Source organism: Neophocaena asiaeorientalis, unplaced genomic scaffold, assembly GCF_003031525.2.
Source record: "Neophocaena asiaeorientalis asiaeorientalis breed wild unplaced genomic scaffold, Neophocaena_asiaeorientalis_V1.1 scaffold39, whole genome shotgun sequence".
In the NCBI taxonomy this organism is placed as follows: domain Eukaryota; kingdom Metazoa; phylum Chordata; class Mammalia; order Artiodactyla; family Phocoenidae; genus Neophocaena; species Neophocaena asiaeorientalis.
The window spans coordinates 2,109,258-2,125,999 of record NW_020175670.1 but is presented as its reverse complement, the minus strand read 5'-3'; the positions used below and the strand labels follow the sequence as shown (position 1 = coordinate 2,125,999).

Genomic DNA, 16,742 nt, shown 5'->3' with positions numbered 1-16,742 from the left:
CAGAGCTGCCTACCGAGGTTATTTTCAACTTGAAAAGTTTCTTGAAATTTTGAGAATGTTGTTTTAAAATTATAACATTTTTTGAGAGTTTTCAAATTTTTATTTTTAGTCTATGGATTGTTCTATGTTACTCTTTATGTCTCTTTTAGTTGCTATTTTAGATGGTTTAGAATTTCTCCATTTTCAACTGAATGCAAAAAACACTTTTAGCTCTCAATAATTAGCAACATTGGAATATAAAGACTAATGAGATATAGCACTCACTCTTATGGAACTATGAAAGGTACTTGGAGACATATGTGAGACATTCTACCAGACCCTTCCATCATTAAAGATTCAGTTCAAGTATCACTACCCACATAAATATTTTTCTGATTCTGAGAGGGTGTTTTTGCCTTTACAATTGTGGTAGCCATATTGCATCTGAGCGTTGAAAATTATCTACTTCTCTTTGCATCATTTACCCTTCTATGTGAGCCTTTCAAAGTGGGATCTGTGTCTGATTCTTTTTGTTGTTGTTGTTTTACCACAAGTAATAGTGGACATCGCATTTGACTTCCCAGAAAAATATGTTAAAACATGTTGGTAATCTTGATCTTAATGTACCCATAAATAAAGCCAAAGTTAGAGACATTGCACAGGTAGGCATTGCCTGTGATATTGCAGGTAGCATAATAAAAAATTATCATACACTAATAACCTTCTAGAAGTAAAAGTCTTTTGGAGATGACTTACTTCAATTTTCCTGGATTCCCCAGAGAGAGATATAGAGGTTTGGAGAGGTTAAATGTCTTTCCCTAGGATGCAGAATTAGTTGGAAGCAAGTTTTGCATCCTTTGTGAACTTTGAGTCAATGGTAAGGTAATTATATACCATGCAAATGATTATGTAATATTATTAGGCAATAAAATGTTATTCATTAATTGAAACTATATTAATAAATTTTACTTAAAACCAATACATTGTTTTACTTAGCACAATTGTTCCTTTCTTGAACATACCTCTTTGGTACAAGTAGAATTGTACTTTTGCTTTGGCTCTAAACTCACAGCTAGTTTAGACAATGGCTTCTTATAGTAAAATGGGAAGGAGCAAGTGAGTATGTGTGTGTGACTGTGTACTCTGTATAATCTCTTAGAAAATGCCAAGACATAATTTGTAATATTACAAAATACTCAGTGCTGTAGACTACCTAGGAAATCGTATTATGTGTATCAGAGCCATGAGTCCAAGAGGGTGGACAAAGAGGGTTCTCATTGCAAAGCTACTGCCCAGCAGGATGGCTTTTGCAGAGATATGGATGACATAGTTTTTTTCTTCCTCTGTGAACAAAGAGCTTGTCACCTCCTCAGCACATTCATTCTCCCCTGCATGGGGTTGTGTGGCCCATGCCGACTTTCAAACTTCAATGTGCAAAAATCTCTTTAGAAATACCTTTCATTATGATCGTTTTTGAAAGAAGCTTGCAAGCTGAATTTAATAGTGAGTCACAGTCATTTTAAAGCTTACTATTTCTTTTATATAAGAGATATGCTTTGTCTTGGAAGAAGACTATATGCTTAAATTATATTGACTATATCTTTGTCTTTCTCCTCTTAATCAGTTATCATGTGTTCAGTGCTCTTTTTCTATTAATATTTTCTACCGAGAGTTTTGAGAGTTCATTTTCTAAATCCAAAGTGAGTATTTTAAATACATTTATTCACTTAGAGTCATTCAATTTTCTTTGAGGTCCAAAAAGGTACCAGATGTTGTCATTTCCCTGGTATATGTTTGAGGCCTGGTAAATGTTTAATAAAGTTTGAGCTACTCTGAATATTGCCATTAAAAGTTTTCAAATGGTTAAGCTTTTCTTTTCTTCCTTTATTATCCCCCCCACTGTATTTTTTTGACAAGACTGTTTCATAGACAGCATTGTGGACTTCATCAGGGGGCACATATGCCAGATTGTTCTCTTTTAGTGATGTTAGCAGCTACAGATGATCAATGCCCTGATTTATTAAGTTGCCAGGCACTTCAAAATCATGGTATTCTAATTATAATCATTCCTTCTTCATTTATTAGTTGGATGACTTTTATAAACAGAAGCTTGTCCTCATCAAATTTTGATTACCCTTAGGTACACTTTCTAGGGGAAAGGCAGGATAAATGCTTTGTTTTTTTCCCTTTATTTTCCACTTTTCACAATAATGATTCGGTTCCCTGGCATCTTTTAAATTTGACCACTGAGTTTTGTTTTAAATATCATCATGAACTGATGGACTTAAATATATTTAATATGTTTTAATTCATTGCATTTATTATCTTATTGGTACTCAAATGGTTCTATCTGGCCCAATGAGAGCCTATTACAAGATACTAGTAGTCTTTGATGGCTTCCTTAATTGCTGGTATAACAGGATATACCAGACTAATTTTGTGCATATCTTAATCCAGATCAGGAATCTGCCATTTCTCCAAAAAAATATGGTTTCTTTTAGTGAGACATTGTACTTAGTGATGAAAATCTGGACAGTAGTTGTGTTCACTGCTACTGAGTGGTCACTGTCTCTAGGCATTTTTAGTATACACATATATACACACACACGACTTCTGTGTGAGTGTTTGTCCGTGTATACATATGTATGTATCTATATAACATCATAAATTTATACTCATATTTCTAACTCAGATTTAGGACAGTAGGATTTTTAAATTTAACCTTATTCATCTTAAAACTATATCTTCTTAAGAAAAAGAAAAAAAAACCTCTGTTTTCAATGTCACCAACATAATTTTTCATTTGCTTTATCCCACCCTACACCAGCAATAGTCTCAGAGCACAATACCAGTATTACTCAACAGAGTGATGGGGGAAAAAATTCTTGAATAGATAGACTCACACTTAGCTTCTAGATCTGTCAAATTCCTGGAGAATCCTGTGAAAGAGAGACATATTAAACAGTATTCAATAATATAACCAGTAAAATCCACAATGTGGGAAACCCCTTGGGACAAATGACCTGAATTTTCAATCACAAAAGCAAAAATATAAGGTAAAATAAGAGGAAAATATAGATTAAAAGGGAAGAGATATTTTAGCTGTTCTAAATTTTGGATCCCAATTAAAACAAACTATTACAGAAGACAGTTGTGGACTGTATATTTGATGATACTGAGGAATTATTTTAGGTGTAATTATTTTTATGATTTTAGGCATAATAATGGTATTGTGTTTGTTGTACATTTAGGTTATTACAGAATACTGAAGGAACTCAGTTTTCAGAAACTAGTATATTTTAGCTTCTGGATATGATAATGTAAAATCATTATTTGGGTTGCTTATTAGTATATAAAATGACAAGGAAAAAGTTAATCAGAAATATGGAAATAAGAATAAAGATAAATTCCAAAATAGAGTGTTCATAGTTGCCCTCCCCGCCCCAACTTTTGTCATGATTTCTCCTCCCACACGAGAGAAAAAGATTATGTGTTGTGAAATTCTTATGTCTTGTCCAAATTGTAGAAGGCATAATGAGACTTTGCAGTTGTAACTGTGCAGACCCACTCAAAAAAGGATGACGGAGCTATACTAAAAAAAGGATGACAGAGAAATTGAACGAAAACATAACACTCGATGGAAGGGGGAGATCATAGCACACAACGATATAATTTAGTCCCCCAGTGACTTCCAAAGGGCCTTATCTGGTAGGTCAGATGATGTAGCATAAATTCTTAAGTAGATGTCATACTAGTGTATGAGAAGCTAGGAATATCATAGTTTCAAAGAGCTTTGTCAGAACATCATGAATCAGAGGCTAGTAGTTGGAAGTGGGGAAATGCCTGTAATTTGGTAAGTGAAAAAAAAATTTTCCCTGTTCCTCCAGCTCATACACAGTTTCTTTCAATGGTGATTACAGATGACTATTAAAAATAAGGCTGTTCATATTTTGAAATTTTACCTATTACCAGACAAAGCAGGGAGAGGCAGGAAGTCAGAAACTGTTCAGTGTGTGAACTGAACTCCAGGATCCACGGCTGTAGGGAACCTGTTTGATTTTACACAGCATTGTATCCTCAACATCTGGTCTAGAATATGAGTTATGGCAGACTTGCAGTAAATTCTGTTGCCTCCGTGATTATGTGCATGCTGATGAGGGTGGAGACAAAGTGAAGGAAACAAATAAGAAAAAACATAGATATAAGCATTAACCACCTGGCCAGTCCCCCTTTTTTTTAATTAATGAGAGTCCTACAGCATAAATGCTCATTAATATTATCAGAATGGTTTCCTACCTCGTGACCTTGATTTCAAAATTCTGTTTTTTAAAACTTTCCCTTCCATTGCAGAACACCCAAAGAGTGAGAGACTTCTTGAATTATATTTGCTCAGTTTATCAACTTTCACAGAGGTTCCTACTTGCAAATTTAGCCTAATCATTTCCTCATCCATTCATCCTGTCAAAACATTTTTTTTTCTAATTTAGGACCTGACTGAAAATTTTCTAACTATATAGTAATATAAAGATATACAATTGATCAAAGATAGTTTTTTTTCTTCTCTTCTTGGATAGAAGTCAGGTGAGAAAATGAATTCAAATATATAATATTTAAAATAGTATTTGGGGCAATCCAAGTATGGGAAGACTTTCTATATAAAGTAAATCTAGATATGTTGGGGGGTGGCTTAATTACAGTAGCACATTTGGAACCTTAAATGAGGTTTCACCACTGGAAGTGAAGTGTTACAAGGAAGACAGAGACTGTAAATATGTAATTAGAAAGTATCTTATTTTTTGAGAAATAGGTTGTAAAATAAAAGCTAACAAAACATGGTTTAGTAAATACTAAAAAAAAATTCAAGAGGCTGAAGTTATACCTATTGTAGTTATAGCTGTTGAAGAGAGTGATGTAGCAGCTTCATATTTAATATCAATACTATATTCATATATTATTCATTCAATAAATATTTACTGGGTATACACTATGTGGCAGGTAGTTTTCCAGATGCTGGAGGGTGAGCAAGAAAAACAAGGTCCTTGCTGTGATTTTAATGTGATTCTAATTTTGGAATGTAATGTATGTCATCTAATCCTGTTAAGATATCTATCTATGTGTGGGATTTCATTTGGCAAGCTAATGTTTTTGATGTCCTGTTTATAAAATGGAATATTCAACATTGTCAAGATCAAGATGGCAATTTTTCCTAAGCTCATCTGTGTTGTGGTCTTGGTTAATGTTGCTATGAGAGTCAGCAAAAGTTTTTTTTAAATTTTGAAAAGAATAAAGAAGGGTGGCAATTATATCATATAGCAGTGTATCATAAAGCTGTGGAAATTAGTAGTATAGAATATTGGTACATGAGTGAACAAGTAGCTTAATAGAATAGAAAGTCCAGAAATAGGTATATTTGTATATGTACATATGTATGTTTCATATTTTACTCATATTTAAAAATATTCATTGACCTCAACTAGGTAATATATATATAAATAAAAACCAACAAGAAATACCAAAGCCATGGGAAAATACAGTTCAATAAATGTCAAAAAGGCTATCATTATAACCTAAAAATATCATTATAATATAAAATTAGATTCTTACCTCATACCATATGAAACTAAAATCTAAATAAATTTAAAGCTTAAACATAGGGAAAAAACAACAGAAGATAATTAGGGGAATGAAGATTAAAACAATTATACCCTTAATTTTAGAAAAATTTAAATAGCTAATAAAAGCCATTGCTTGTGAACTTGTGGGAAAATGCTACTCAGACACTAAAGAGGGAATATAAATTGAATCAGGCATTCTAGAAGACAATTTGGCAGTATTATTTAAAACAAAAATTGTATTGACCTCAAGTAGGTAATTTCCCTTCTAAATATGTATCTTTGACAAAGGAGAGGAAAAAATAAGCTATGCAGAGACGTTTTTATTGGAACATTAATTGTAATACTAGAATACTGGATAGGACCTTAAAGTCCTTTTGTAGGAAATGACTAAATGATACCTACATTCCTACATTAGAGTTATACAAAGCACCTGAAAGAACAAGACCTATGGTCATTAATGTGGCTATTTCATTAATATATATTTTGAGTGAAAAGAAAGCAAATTTGTAAATACTCATTACAGGATAATATCATTTAAGTAAATAATGAGCATGCAAAGCACATGATATGTTTATTATGGTTTAATAAGCCAAGACATGAAAAAGGTCCAATGATAAAATAAAAAAAGAGTAATGATCTATGTAATTATGGTCAAGGGGAAGTTTCCTTGGATGTTAGAACTGGTGGAAGATGCATACATGCTGGCATGACTGCTTACACCCCGCTCTGCTGAATGCAGCAAATATCCATTTCTGTGCTCCTCCATCAGTGGATTATCACTTCTAAGACTCTTCACTGAAAACCAAATTTCAAACTTTGGGGACAATTCTACTTCTCCAGGAGTGTTTCCATCAGAAGGATCTTAGAGTGCATCAGAAAACTTTACTTACTTGCTCATTTGTATTCTTGATTTTGGTATGTGTCTTTGGATATTTTTTGTTCCAGTTTATAGCAAATTGAAGTAAAAGAAATCTAAACCTAGAGTCATCTTTTCCAATTTTTGTATTTGTCTTCTTTAGGAGCTGACATAACAAAACACCATACACTGTGTAGCTTATAAACAAGAACTTATTTCTCACAGTTCTGTAAGCTGGGAAGTCCAAGATGAAGACACAGGCAATTATAGTGTCCGGTGAGAGTTAGCTTCATGGTTTATAGACTTCCCTAGTCTTGCTGTGTCTTCACATGATAGAAGGGGAAAGAAAGTTCTCTTAGGTCTCTTTTAGAAGGGAGCTAATACTATTCATGAGAACCCCATTCTCATGACCTAATCACCTCCCAAAAGCCCCACCTCCAAATATTTTCACCTTGAGGATTAGGTTTTAACATATGAATTTTGAGGGAATACAACTTTCAGTCTATAGCAATATCTTTGTATGTCCTTGCCTCCTTTGTCACAGATTAGTTGACCATAGGGGCGTGGGTTTATCTGTGGGCTTTCTATCTTGTCCATTGATCTATGTTTCTGTTTTTGTGCCAGTACCATATTGTCTTGATTACTGTAGCTTTGCAGTATAGTCTGAACTCAGGGAGTCCAGTTCCTCCAGCTCCCTTTTTTTCCCCTCAAGACTGCTTTGGCTATTTGGGGCCTTTTGGGACTCCATTCAAATTTTAAGATATTTGTTCTAGTTCTATAAAAAATACCATTGGTAATTTGATAGGGATTGCATTGAATCTGTAGATTGCTTTGGGTAGTATAGTCATTTTCACAATATTGATTCTTCCAATCCAAGAACATAGTATATCTCTCCATCTGTTGGTATCATCATTAATTTCTTTCATCAGTGTCTTACAGTTTTCTGTGTACAGGTCTTTTGTCTCCCTAGGTAGGATTATTCCTAGGTATTTTATTCTTTTTGTTGCAATGGTAAATGGGAGTGTTTCCTTAATTTCTATTTCAGATTTTTCATCATTAATGTATAGGAACGCAAGAGATTTCTGTGCATTAATTTTATATCCTGTAACTTTACCAAATTTGTTGATTAGCTCTAGTAGTTTTCTGGTGGCATCTTTAGGATTCTCTATGTATAGTATCATGTCATCTGCAAATAGTGACAGGTTTACTTCTTCTTTTCCAATTTGGAGTCCTTTTATTTCTTTTTCTTCTCTGATTGCCATGGCTAAGACTTCCCAAACTATTTTGAATAATAGTGGCGAGAGTGGACATCCTTGTCTTGTTCCTAATCTTAGAGGAAATGCTTTCAGTTTTTCACCATTGAGAATGATGATAGTTGTGGGTTTGTCATATATGGCCTTTATTATGTTGAGGTAGGTTCCCTCTATGCCCATTTTCTGGAGAGTTTTTATCATAAATGGGTGTTGAATTTTGTCAAAAACTTTTTCTGCATCTATTGAGATGATCATATAGTTATTCTTCTTCAATTTGTTAATATGGTGTATCACATTATTGATTTGCATATATTGAAGAATCCTTGCATCCTTGGGATACATCCCACTTCATAATGGTGTATGATCCTTATAATGTGTTGTTGGATTCTGTTTGCTACTATTTTGTTGAGGATTTTTGCATCTATATTCATCAGTAATATTGGTCTGTAATTTTCTTTTTTTATAGTATCTTTGTCTGGTTTTGGTATCAGGGTGATGGTGGCCTCATACAATGAGGTTGGGAGTGTTTGTTCTTCTGCAGTTTTTTGGAAGAGTTTGAGAAGGATGGATATTAGCTCTTCTCTAAATGTTTGATAGAATTCACCTGTGAAGCCATCTGGTCCTGGACTTTTGTTTGTTGGAAGATTTTTATCACAGTTTCAATTTCATTACTTGTGATTGGTCTGTTCATATTTTCTATTCCTTCCTGGTTCAGTCCTGGGAGGTTATACTTTCTAAGAATTTGTCCATTTCTTCCAGATTGTCCATTTTATTGGCATAGCGTTGCTTGTAGTAGTCTCTTAGGATGCTTTGTATTTCTGCAGTTGTAACTTCTCCTTTTTCATTTCTAATTTTATTGATTTGAGTCCTCTCCCTGCTTTTCTTGATGAGTCTGGCTAATGGTTTATCAATTTTGTTTATCTTCTCAAAGAACCAGCTTTTCGTTTTATTGATCTTTGCTCTTGTTTTCTTTGTTTCTATTTCATTTATTTCTGCTCTGATCTTCATGATTTCTTTCCTTCTACTAACTTTGGGTTTTGTTTGTTCTTCTTTCTCTAGTTCCTTTAGGTGTAAGGTTAGATTGTTTATTTGAGAGTGTTGTTTCTTGAGGTAAGCTTGTATAGCTATAAACTTTCCTCTGCTTTTGCTGCATCCCATAGGTTTTGGATCATTGTGTTTTCATTGTCATTTGTCTCTAGGTATGTTTTGATATCCTGTTTGACTTCTTCAGTGATCTCTTGGTTATTTAGTAACGTATTGTTTAGCCTCCATGTGTTTGTGTTTCTTACGTTTTTTTTTCCTGTAATTGATTTCTAATCTCATAGCGTTGATGTCAGATAACATGCTTGATATGATTTCAATTTTCTTAAATTTACTGAGGCTTGATTTGTGACCCAAGATGTGATCTATGCTGGAGAATGTTCCATGCGCACTTGAGAACAAAGTGTAATCTGCTGTTTTTGGATGGAATGTCCTATAAATATCACCTAAATCTATCTGGTCTATTGTGTCATTTAAAGCTTGTGTTTCCTTATTAATTTTCTGTTTGGATGATCTGTCCATTGGTGTAAGTAAGGTGTCAAATTTCCCCACTATTATTGTTTCACTATTGATTTCCTCTTTTATAGCTGTTAGCAGTTGCCTTATGTATTGAGCTGCTCCTTTGTTTGGTGCATATATATTTATAATTGTTATATCTTCTTCTTGGATTGATAACGTTGTTCATTATGTAGTGTCCTTCCTTGTCTCTTGTAACATTCTTTATTTTAAAGTCTATTTTATCTGATATGAGTATTGCTACTCCAGCTTTCTTTTGATTTCAATTTGCATGGAATATCTTTTTCCATCCCCTCACTTTCAGTCTGTATGTGTTCATAGGTCTGAAGTGGGTCTCTTGTAGATAACATATATATGGGTCTTGTTTTTGTATCCATTCAGCAAGCCTGTGTCTTTTTGTTGGAGCATTTAATCCATTCACGTTGAAGGTAATTATCGATATGTATCTTCCTATTACCATTTTCTTAATTGTTTTGGGTTTGTTTTTTAAGTCGTTTTCTTCTCTTGTGTTTCTCACATAAAGAAGTTCCTTTAGCATTTCTTGTAGAGCTGGTTTGGTGATGCTGAATTCTCTTAGCTTTTGCTTGTCTGTAAAGCTTTTGATTTCTCCATCGAATCTGAATGAGATCCTTCCTGGGTAGAGTAATCTTGGTTGTAGGTTCTTCTCTTTCATCACTTTAAATATATCATGCCACTCCCTTCTGGCTTGTAGAGTTTCTGCTGAGAAATCAGCTGTTAACCTTATGGGAGTTCCCTTGTATGCTATTTGTCATTTTTCCCTTGTTGCTTTCAATAATTTTTCTTTGTCTTTAATTTTTCCCAATTTGATTACTATGTATCTAGGCGTGTTTCTCCTTGGGCTTATCCTGTATGGGACTCTGTGCTTCCTGGACTTGGGTGTCTATTTCCTTTCCCATGTTAGGGAAGTTTTCGACTATAATCTCTTCAAATATTTTCTCGGGTCCTTTCTCTGTCTCTTCTCCTTCTGAGACCCCTGTAATGTGAATGTTGTTGCAGTTAATGTTGTCCCAGAGGTCTCTTATGCTGTCTTCATTTCTTTGCATTCCTTTTTCTTTATTCTCTTTCACAGCAGTGAATTCCACCATTCTGTCTTCCAGTTCACTTATCCGTTCTTCTGTCTCAGTTATTCTGCTATTGATTCCTTCTAGTGTAGTTTTCTTTTCAGTTATTGTATTGTTCATATCTGTTTGTTTGTTCTTTAATTCTTCTTGGTCTCTGTTAAACATTTCTTGCATCTTCTTGATCTTTGCCTCCATTCTTTTTCCGAGGTCCTGAATATTCTTCACTATCATTATTCTGTATTCTTTTTCTGGAAGGTTGCCTATCTCCACTTCATTTAGTTGTTTTTCTGGGGTTTTTTCTTGTTCCTTCATCTTGTACATAGCCCTCTGCCTTTTCTTCTTGTCTGTCTTTCTATGAATGTGGTTTTTTCCCTACAGGTTGCAGGATTGTAGTTCTTCTTGATTCTATTGTCTTCCCTCTGGTGGATGAGGGTATCTGAGAGGCTTGTGCAAGTTTCCTGATGGTAGGGACTCTTGGTGGATATAGCTGGGTGTTGCTCTGTTGGGCAGAGCTCAATAAAACTTTAATCTGCTTGCCTACTGATGTGTGGGGCTGGGTCTCCTCCCTCTTGCTTGTTCGGCCTGAGGTGACCCAATACTGGATCCTACCTGGGCTCTTTGGTGGGGCTAATGGCCGACTCTGGGAAGGCTCACACCTAGGAGTACTTCCCAGACCTTCTGCTGCCAGTGTCCTTGTCTTCATCATGAGAAAGAGCCACGCTTTGCCTCTGCAGGAAACCCCCCAACACTAGTAGGTGGGTCTGGTTCAGTGTCTATGGGGTCACCGCTCCTTCCCCTGGGTCCCGATGTGCACACTACTTTGTGTGTGCCCTCCCAGAGTGGAGTCTCTGTTTCCCCCAGTCCTGTTGAAGTCCTGAAATCAAATCCCGCTAGCCTACAAAGTCTGATTCTCTAGGAATTCCTCCTCCCATTGTCAGACCCCCAGGTTCAGAAGCCTGACGTGGGGCTCAGAACCTTCACTCCAGTGGGTGGACTTCTGTGGTACAAGTGTTCTCCAGTTTGTGGGTCACCCCCCCAGCAGTTATGGTATTTGATTTTATTGTGATTATGCCCCACCTACCATCTCAATGGCTTCTCCTTTGTCTTTGTATGTGGGGTATCTTTTTTGGTGAGTTCCACTGTCTTTCTGTCAATGATTGTTCAGCAGTTAGTTGTGATTCCAGTGTTCTCACAAGAGGGAGTGAGACCACGTCCTTCTACTCCGCCATCTTGAACCAATGTCTAGTTTACCTCATATTTATTTATTTATTATTATTACTTTTTTTTGTGGTACATGGGCCCCCCACTGCTGTGGCCTCTCCCACTATGGAGCACAGGCTCTGGACCCATAGGCCCAGTGGCCATGGCTCACAGGCCCAGCTGCCCTGTGGCACATGGGATCCTCCCAGACTGGGGCATGAACCCGTGCCCCCTGCATGGGCAGGCACACTCCCAACCACTGTGCCACCAGGGAAGCCCACGTCATATTTATTTTAAAATATTTTTAGCGTTATGGAAAGATGGACCTCAAAATCATAACAGTGGTTACATCTGGGAACTGGGATGAGTGTGAAAGGGGGCTATAAATCAAAGTGGAAAAAATGGTCTTAAGTTTTGCTATATTGTTTTAACTTTTTGTTTTGGAATAATTATAAATTCATAGTAAGTTGTGAAGATATTACAGAGGGGTCCCCTGTTCCCTCTCCCAGTTTTTCCCAATAGATCTGTGAATTTTTACACTAACTCTAGCATAGTATCAAACCTAGGAATTTGATATTGGTACAGTGTGTGTGTCTAGTTGTGTCGTTTTATTACATGTGAAATTCATGTAACTACCACCATTTTTTGCTTTATTTTTAAAAATTAGACCACATGTATTTATGTTACTTGAACAATTAATTTTAAAACGATGATGAAAATTACTGTGATCTCAATTCATTCATTCTTTTATTCAACAAACAGTGACTACATTTCTTCAATTGTTAGGCTCTGTCATAATTAATTTAACCAATTCTCCATTCTTAATCATTACCAATTTATTATCCTCTTTGCTTTGTTCCAGTCAGGTTTCTTGTTGCACCTCTAATAAACTCCTTCCCCTTTCAGGGACTTTCCATCTGCTGTTCTCCCTGACCTTTTCCTTGGTTCTCTCGGTATTCACAAGATTCAGATCTTCTCAGAAGTCACTTCTTGAGGATAGCCCTTCCTAACTACCCTGTCTAGTCAACTCCATTTGAGCTATGCACTCACTTAGCAAAGCCTTGTGCATTCTGTCTAATGTATCTTGTCCACTTTTCTTGTCATTATCTCCTTATTCTTTAATTTTTTCTTCAGTGCACTTAATTTCTCCATGAGTTATAATATGTATTTTTTTAATCATGTTTTTCCTTTTAGATTATATGTTCTGTAAGGACAGGGACCTTGGTCTATCTTATTCATCAAGTGTCTGGCACAGAGTAAGCACACAGAAATATTAAAGTAATTAAATAGCTTTGTTTTGAGCATGGTGTTACCTAAGACTTTATATGAAAGAGGAAGAAGCTTGTGTAAAAGTAGAGCTTCACCAAAAGCTGTAAATGAATATTACAGGAGAAAAACTCTGGGTGGCAAGGAAGAATGGGAAACAATTGAATCAAGGTCATAAAGGGAATTAGTTTTTTAAGGATGAAAGAAGAAAGGCAACAATACTGGGTTAATCTAAGGAAAGTTGGGGTCAGATGATTTGGTGAAAGTAGGGCAGAATGTGTTTAGTTAAGAGTTTGAAAAAAAGGAAGAAATGCTGGCAACAGCCCATGTATCTATTAATATATCATCAACTGTGATCCAGCTAAGACAGATAATTTAATTGGAAGTTTAGCAAATGCTTGGTTAACCAGCTCTCTTGATCTATTTCTTTTAAAATCCACTTGACTACCTTTCTAGTTCCTAGAAGTTAGGTAGTGAACCTGAATTACTGGAGTATAGACTGGGAAAGTTTTGCTGGAAGGGGTATTCAGAAGATACCTGGAACCAGAACTGCTGTAGTAGTCATGAAATTTCCTTCCCACTAGTCATGAATGCTTTCATCCCACTCGTATTGGATTAAAGGCATTTTAAGACAGGTAGTACTGTCAAGGGCAGAAATATAAAATGTATCACTGACGAGCACTCATAGTTTGATTATACGGTACAAATTCATTAGAACTATGTCAATCTAAATACCTGGTTGAGGTGGATTTGCAATGAGGCTAATGAAGCTTAAGTTACAGGACTCCTCTTTTATACCAAGTGTTTTCCAAGGACCTAGGAAGGACTCTAGGAAGAATCCTAGCAATGTATTTACATGGTAATTTGATATTATAAGATATGTTGAAATAATGTATTTTAAACATAATGGGTTAAGATCTTTGTCTCCACTTTAACTTTTCCTCTGTCATACTTTTGTTGGATGGTGTTACTGTGTTCATGAGCATTTTTGGTGCTAACTAAGGGGAATTGAGTTGGGATACATTTTGTTGGATTTAGTAGGATATTTTTTTTAGGTAGTTTGCAGTCATACTGTGTATTAATTTACTGCTATCCATTCTGACACAGTAAGGGCTTCCAAGAATACTCCACATGCTCAGTTTTATATCTTACCTAGTGAAGTGACTGAAGGTGAAGGAACAAAGGTCCTATTGTGATATAAACATGTTTTATGGCACCTGGCACCAGAAGAATGTGTATAGTGGGGAGATACAAATTTGAAATTTATGAAGTCAGAAGCTATTGTGTCAAAAATTTTTCCAGTCATTGGATGTACAGTTATAAGCATGGGATTTGGTTCTTAGTGCTACCTAAGCAAAATGGATGTTTCATCCTGTCTGGAGTATATAAATAAGAATAACATACAGAGTACACAATTAGAGATGAATTACACCTTTTCCTTTTTTGATCAGAATGAAAAGAAATAAAATTGATCAGAATTCTTGGTTTCATAGGACAAAAACACATAGAAGTACTATGAACAAATAGTATGTTTATGCATGATATTAACCTGTTTTATGAGTCACAGATCACAATATTGGGTCACCTTTTGGAATACCTGACACATCTTCTGGTAATTCCAGGTGAAACAACACCAAAATTTTATTGACATGGAGAAACAGCCAGAAAAAAAAACCAAATGTTACAGTGACAAAATGTCATGTATTAATAAGTCAAGGTAGTGTATGAGCAAGTTGATTACACTCTTATGTAGCTCAATACACAATGGCAGCAATTTAAAATTGTTTCAAGATTATCCTTATGTGTGCCTTAAATTCAGAATAATTTTGTTTATACTTTAAGAATGATTGATTATTCCAAAAATATCCTCATACATGCCAAAAACGTATATCTCTTTGTTGCCCCCCAAAAAAGATAAATGAAGATGTTCAAAATGTCAAAAAAACTTGAACATGAAAACTAAAAACCAATGATGGTCAAAAATTATGAAAATAAGGAAAAGAATCACTCTTGGTAAGAAAATGCAAATTTTAAAATGAGAAGAGAACTGGTAAAGAAAATTATGAGATAAGAAAATATTTGCAAATCATATATCTGACAAGGGATAATATCCAAAATATGTAAAGAATGCATACAATTCAATAGCACACAAAAAATTCAGTTAAAATGGACAGATTGGGAATTCCCTGGCGGTCCAGTGGTTAGGACTCTGCACTTGCACTGTTGAGGGCCCAGGTTCAATCCCTGGTCGGGGAACTAAAATCCCACAAGCTGTATGATGTGGCAAAAAACACAGAAGCAAAGAAGACAGAGGAACTGAAGAGGAATTTCCAAAAAAGAAATATTTTTGGAAAATTTTGGAATTTTTCCAAAGAGGACACACAAATGACCAATACATACATGAAAATGTGCTCAACATCACTAATCATCAGGGAAACGCAAATCAAAACCACTTTGAGACATCACCTCATACCTGTTAGAATGACTATCATCAAAAAGAAAAAAGACCATAGGTGTTGGCAAGGATGTGTGGAAAAGAGAACCCTCATGCACTTTTGGTGGAGATGTGAATTGGTTCAGCCACTGTGGAAAACAGTGTGGAAGTTCCCCAAAAAAGTAAAAATTGAACTACGATATGATCTAGCAGCTATACTTCTGGATAGCATGAGAAAATAAAATTACTTTCTCAAAGAGATAGTTGCACTCCCATGTTCATTGCAACATAGCTACAGTAGCCAAGATACGGAAACAGCCTATGTGTCTGTCAACAGATGAATAGATAAAGAAGATGTGATATACATGTACACACACACACACACACACACACACACACACACACACACATACTGGAAAGCCATGAGAAAGAAGAATATCAAAGACATACTGTTGTTTGAGGCAGTATGGATGTGCCTACCAGTGGGTATCATGCTAAGTGAAATAAGCCTAACAGAGAAAGATAAATACTGTATGATCTCACTTTTATGTGGAATCTAAAAAAGCCAGACTCATAGAAGCAGAGACTAGACTGGTGATTACTAGTGGGTGGGGGAAAGAGGAGATGCTGGTCAAAGAGTACAAACTTCCAGCTGTATGATGAATAAGTTCTGAAAAAAACTGTAAAAAACACAAATACATGGAGGCTAAACAATGCACTACTAAATAACCAAGAGATCACTGAAGAAATCAAAGAAGAAATGAACAAATATATAGAAACAAATGACAATGAAAACACTTTAACCCAAAACCTATGGGAGGTAGAAAAAGCAGTTCTAAGAGGGAAGTTTATAGCAATTTAATCTCACCTCAAGAAACAAGAAAAATCTCAAATACAGTACAAATGGCAATCTAACCATACACTTAAAACAACTAGAGAAAGAAGAACAAAGAAAACCCAAAGTCACTAGAAGGAAAGAAATCACAAAGATCAGAGCAGAAATAAATGAAATAGAGATGAAGAAACAAAAAGCAAAGATCAATAAAACTAAAAACTGGTTCTTTGAGAAGATAAACAGTATTGATAAACCTTTAGCCAGACTCATCAAGAAAAAAAGGGAGAGGACGCAAATCAACAAAATTAGAAATGAAAAAGGAGAAATCACAATTGACACAGCAGAAATACAAAGGATTATAAGAGACTACTACAGAAAATGATATGCCAATAAAATGGACAATCTGGAAGAAACGGACAAATTCTTGGAAGGGTACAATTCTTCCAGACAGAACCAGGAAGAATTAGAAAATATAAACAGACCTATCACAAGTAATGAAATTGAAACTGTAATTAAATATCTTCCAACAAACAAAAGCCCAGGACCAGATGGCTTCACAGGCAAATTCTATCAAATATTTAGAGAAGAGCTAACACCAATCCTCCTCAAACTCTTCCAAAAAATTGCAGAGGGAGGAACACTCCCGAATTCATTCTACAAAGCCA

The 16,742-nt window shown here is 35.3% G+C and overlaps 1 non-coding gene across 1 annotated transcript; it reads left to right on the top strand.

Annotated features, from left to right (window-relative positions):
* Positions 1–14,991: 14,991 nt before the first annotated feature.
* On the top strand, positions 14,992–15,064 carry TRNAA-UGC (transfer RNA alanine (anticodon UGC)). The gene has a single exon. It is a non-coding gene; the product is annotated as a tRNA-Ala (tRNA).
* Positions 15,065–16,742: the final 1,678 nt, after the last annotated feature.